This window comes from Pteropus vampyrus, unplaced genomic scaffold (assembly GCF_000151845.1).
Source record: "Pteropus vampyrus isolate Shadow unplaced genomic scaffold, Pvam_2.0 Scaffold21, whole genome shotgun sequence".
Lineage (NCBI taxonomy): Eukaryota > Metazoa > Chordata > Mammalia > Chiroptera > Pteropodidae > Pteropus > Pteropus vampyrus.
The window spans coordinates 6,832,874-6,838,841 of record NW_011888802.1 but is presented as its reverse complement, the minus strand read 5'-3'; positions in this window follow the sequence as shown (position 1 = coordinate 6,838,841).

The window sequence follows — 5,968 nt, the reverse complement described above, 5'->3', positions numbered from 1 at the left end:
TTGTTTATTTGGGGAACTCAGTGTCTTCAAAACCTTTTATATTATTTTATATTATATTATTTTATATTTATATTATTTTATATTATTTTGCTACTTTATGTAGATATAGCTCAGGTATTTCTATTTCACATAGCTTTTGCCATTACTCAGTTTATCTGTTCAGGTAGCTTTTTTATTGTTTGACATGATAGAAGTTAGCTTATTTTTTTATTAATATAGTCAACATTTTTTATTATATGAAGTATATTTAATGTATATCAACTCTGTAAAAATATATTAGACTCAGATACAGGTAGATTTTAGATAACAACAGTTGAATGTGTAAACAATCCCTCATGTTAGTCTGTCATCATACACATTGTTGGATTAAAATTTGGATGGTCAAACCAAACAACTTCTCCTAATTTGTTAATTGGGTTCAAATAGAAAAATGCTGAACTACATGCCTTTCGTATCTTAAGGAAGTTCACTCACTGCCAAATAAGATTGTGTATTGAAATTATCATCATTTTCTATACCAATTTCCCTTTCTTTGAGTATGTGGATTGTGTGAGCAGAGATAATGAGTATATTTGAAAGATGAAGATACTTCTAAGTAGTTTAAAAAATTATGAGAAAAGCGTTTATATTTGTTATAAACTACAGTTAAGTTCTACTTACAATTAATGTCACCTTGTTTGTGAATTTTAAGGCAAAAGTAACAGATAAAAATGTTGGTTATCTTACCTAAGAAGGCATTTTATATGCATACATATCACTATATGGATGTATGTTTCTTCACTAAAGAACTACTGCTGAAATTTTTTATTGTATTCATTATTTCAACATAATTTAGTATAAGTCAGTGATGATGGTAATGTTTTAACATTACTAGTATATTGAGATGCACTGTTAATATTTTGATGATGGTTTTCCATTAAACAATTATTTTTTATATATTTTTAATCTGTGATGTTTTGCATCCAGCAATTAACTTTTTTCATCAAAGCATATAATGAAAGTCAAAAGAAAAAAATTATTCATTAAGTAATATTGTATTTCATAATAAATATTTCCTAGAATATTTATATTATCATAGCCAGTATATCCTGTAGACATATATGTAAAATAAAGCTCTGTTTAATTTTTAAGAATCAAAATTTTTATTTTTTCACAAATTCATCACTAATTGAATAAGAGAATATAATTTAAAAGTAAAACTTTAAAGTTCTTTTAAAAGATCTACACATTACTGAATTCTCCTCCAAAGAAAAAGAAAAGATTATACTTAATTAAGTACAAGTACATTCTAACTACAAAATGGGGCATGGAAGAAGAATCTTTAATGGAGTTTTGGCTAAAAAAGAGATGTTTTACCAAAAAAAAAAAAAACAAAAAACAAAAAACCCTTGATGTTTACAGTTCAAGTGGATAAAAACTCTAGGTTGTAAGGTTTATAAAGTTTTCTACTATTCAGAGTTTAAGCACAGTGTTTCATAGGCGGCACTGAAGGAAGGAAAATGAAAGAAAGGAAGGAAGGAAAGATGGAAGGAAGAGAGCATAGGAGGGAGGGTAAAAAAAAGAAAAGAAGAATGATCGAATCAATATTGTTTCAGTGCAGAAGACAAAAACAATTATAATCCAATGAGAAAGTGCAAACATGGAGATAGGCCTAGAAAACAAAGAGAGAAAATGGGCGTCTGACTGAATATTTGAAACCTTCCCTAAATAGAAGGCAATTTAACTGATATGTGACATAAGTAGGAATTTAATAGATAAAAGTGCATATCACCTAAGCAGTCGAAACACCATATATAGCACTGAGATGTTAAAAAGTATGGCCAGGTCTCAGATGGAGTTTCCTAGAAGTAGAACAGGAGATGGCGATTCTAGTTCAAGTGTTTTTTCTGGGAGGTGCTTTCAAGAGAAAATAAATGTTCTCTCTTTCTCTAAATATGCTTGAGTCTATTTCCATTTTATGATAGATTGCTTCTGAATTCACCCACCCACACTTATGACTTTGGGAATCTGACTTCATAATGGAAAGTCTGTGATATATGATCACTTGCTATCGCGTAGTCAGATGCTCTTCTTACTAGGGTCTAGGAGCTTGCAAAGAGCTGATTTTATACTTGTCTGCTGCAGATGGCATTGCCTTATTCTAGATCCCTAGTGTCTGTCTACACTATGACTATTTTATTAAGAATTGTCACTTAGCCAATACTTAGTAAATGCACATGACATGTTTTTCTACCACAGATATCTCAAGTACCATGGGATCTGAAACATTATATGGCCCAAATGGTGGGGCTTCTTATATCATAGCCTAAAACTTCTATAAACCCTTTTCTTGTTCTTGCATCATTTAAATATAATGGCTTTACACACTAATAAATGGGTTATGGCTGTGTTATGCAGTATGAAATATACTGATATTAAAACCTAAATATGCCTTCTAAACATTGTGCTTTTTTTTTTTTTTTTTTGGTAGGAGGCACAAAGTGTAATGACTTCCCTTTTACTTTAGAGTAGAATGTCCTAGCATGCCCCAGACAATTGGACCCTAAGAACCTCACTAACTGGCAAACTCTTAAATCTCTGTAGGGTTTATCTGCATGCTGTAGAATACAGTTTTGTTACCAAATCATTTAGAACGCTTGCCATTTCTTGCTTATGGGTCACAATTAATATGATGTCATTAGTATAGTTGACCAATGTGATAGTCTTCAGGGTACCCAGAACATCAAGATTCCTTTGTATTGTTTTAGGAAAGAGAGCAGAAGAATTACATAGCACTGGAGAAAGAGAATAAATGCATAGTGAGTGAAGGTGAACTGCTTCTAATCTTTCTCTCAATGAGTATGGAAGAGAACACATTCACTGGATCAATCGCCACAAATCATGTTATTCTACTTTGGTAAAAATATTACAACTGGCATAGCATAACAATTATAATCAAGTATACTAATTAGTTACACTTTTGCTAATCCACTATTCCCTGCCATTATCCATGTGACTTTTTCATGGACCAGATTGTTGAATTAGATGTAACCAACTATATCCTTTAAGTCTGAGAGGATGCCAATTATTTCCAGCATTTCTCCTTGAATGCAGTATTGCTTTTAATTTATTATCTTGATCAGAGGTGGAGCACGGGGATTGGGTAATTTCAGGGCTTCTGCTTTACTTTTCTCACTATAACAATTCTTACTCTACAGGTCAAGAAAATGTGAGCATTCTGTCAACCACTGAGTGTGTTAATTCCAATTTGACATATTAGAACCTAGGAAATCATCGCTAGGTGTATATTCAAAACCTAGGCCTGGTCCAGGACACAATTTATTACTTAACGTCCATGCTCCCCTACTCTAATAGGTATAACGATGTCTTATATCCTCAGGTGTGTGTTAATTCCCACACTGCATCTACCAGCCCTTGAAAGATCTGGTTAATTCAGACTTACCCAGTGTGTGGCTATGTAGGTAAATGACACTATTGTCTCTTAAGAAAAAGACTGAGGAACTCACTACTTTATAAACTTCTTGAGAGATTACAGTGTCTTTCCTCATGAGAACTTCCTCTTCTCTCTTTCAGTCATGGTTTCTGATTCTGAAAATAGAATCAGGCCTAGAAATTCAACAAGGTATCTGGATTTTTTCATTTGGGTAATTGATAGCTTTCTGATCATTTATTAAATATAAATAAATATACACATACACATATATATACATATACACAAAAATACATATATGTCATACACTTATTTGATACCCACAAACTTGCCCTGAGCTATTTCTATATCCCTACAGCAAATACCTGGATAATTCCAACCTTGCTGTCTAATTAATTGAACCAACATTTCATTTGGAAGTTAAATGCTACCATTTTTGTTAATAGGAGCCCAGTTCTCCAATAATATCTCATATCATCCATCCAGATCTACAAAAGACAGACTTACTGAATTTTCAGCACTGCATTCTTTAGTGTCTTGGTAAATGTGGTGGTCTCTTTGATCAATCAAGGAATGTGATCATCTTGTTTGTGTTTTTTATATACGTTTTCTTGCTTCTAGAGTAAACCCATTCTAGCATACTCAGTTCTCAGTTTTTTGATCTCTTCCCTCAGAATTTGTGACTGGAGTTTTGGCATCTTTGCTTCATTTAATTGGGGCTGTTTTTTCAAGGTTTCAAGAGCAATCCCATCTATTTATTTGTTGTTGTTGTTGTTGTTGTTGTTGTTGCTGTTATTTGGGGGTACCAAAGTCACTTTGTGTATAATTCCTCTCTTCCCTTAGCAGGCCCAGCACTTTCTCAGTCTGGTAATGCTGAGATTTGACCTTAAATGTGTATCTACTGGCCAGAAGAAGTGGGGACAGATCCTGAAAGGAAAAGCATCGTCTTCTAAGACCTATCTTATTTGAAGCCTCTCCATAGTCTTCAAGCTAAGAAAGTCTCTATTTTTCAGTAAAGTGTAATAGGCCACTTCTGAAGAACCAGAGGTTATGAACAGTCTGTTGACTTGATGTTCTCAAGTGCATATAAATCCCCATTCTAAATCTCAAAGTACCACTCTTTTCCTATCAGGATACTACTTCAGCAAACTGATCTGGACTGAAACTGATCCTTTTCTGGTATTCTTCCACTCTTATTATTAAGACTGGTGCCTTATCTTCAATTGTGTCTGATTTCTGGTCATAGGAGTTGATTCTCTTTGATATTTCCAAGGAAGCCCTCTGATGACAATACTTTGTTTTAAGTTATTAATAGATCTGAGTTTGTATTGTATCACTTCAACAAATCAATGGTGCTTCAAAAATGCCACCTGATTTCATTAGTGCTTATATTTATTAGACCCACCCTCAAATGTTGGTAGGAGAGATAAATGTGTAACAGTGTAACAATGCTCTACAGATTAGTGGGAAAAATGCAAGTGTAGGAAAATATATTTAGTATAATGACAGTAACGTGTGCACAATCCCTGATAAGGTAGTGATAGGGCTTTAGGGATGACTCAGGAATAATTTTTGAAAGTTAGTGCTTGAGTTAGATTTTTAAGCCCAAAAGGAGATTCTCTAACACAGACACACACAAAGACACACACACACACACACACACACACACACACACACACACAGATTTAATATAATTTGTCTCTGAAAGATTTTAATCTGGATAAAGAGATAATTTGGTGTGTTTTCTAGATATATTATCTTGAGAAAAGTTAGCTAGTTAGCTAAAGAGTCTAGCCAAGAATCAAATTTCTTAACTAAAAACAATGAAGGGTTGATTTATAAGAAAAAATCATGAGTTTCTTGTCAGAATGACTAGGTAGATTGTGAGCTTGATTAGTGAAATAGAAAATGTAGGAAGAAAAGGTTTGAACGTGTGGTTCCTATTGTAAATTTTGAGTTGCAGATGACAGTGAGAATCGGAGGTGAAGATGTCAAGGCATTCTTTCTAGGTATTTGGCAAGTAATCAGATTCTATTAGAATATTTCTAAATATTGTTAACTAAAAGTATGGAAAAGGATAAACAATTGGGTAATAGAAAATGCCCAAATTGAGGTGTAAGAAGAAAAGAATTTAGTTGTAACCATACTTACATTTGAAAGATCTAAAAAAAGCAAAGAGAAAGCTTAAAAAAAAATCTCTCATATTCTTTTAAATTTAGCAGAGTCCGCCCTTGCACTATTAAACATAAATAAAATAAATGACTCTTGGATAATGTTACAATTTGACAAACTTTTAGAAAGAAAAGCATATGAAAGTTTTCTTGAAGTCCCATTTAAAAAATCCATCATAAGCTAAAGAGTATTCAGAACAATGGCTTTAACCTTTAGAAAATGCATCATTTTATTTTATTTTTATTTTATTTTATTTTATTTTATTTTATTTTATTTTATTTTATTATTTTATTTTATTTTATTTTATTTTATTTTATTTTATTATCTTATTTTATTTTATTTTTGAGAAACAAAAATAAATATAAC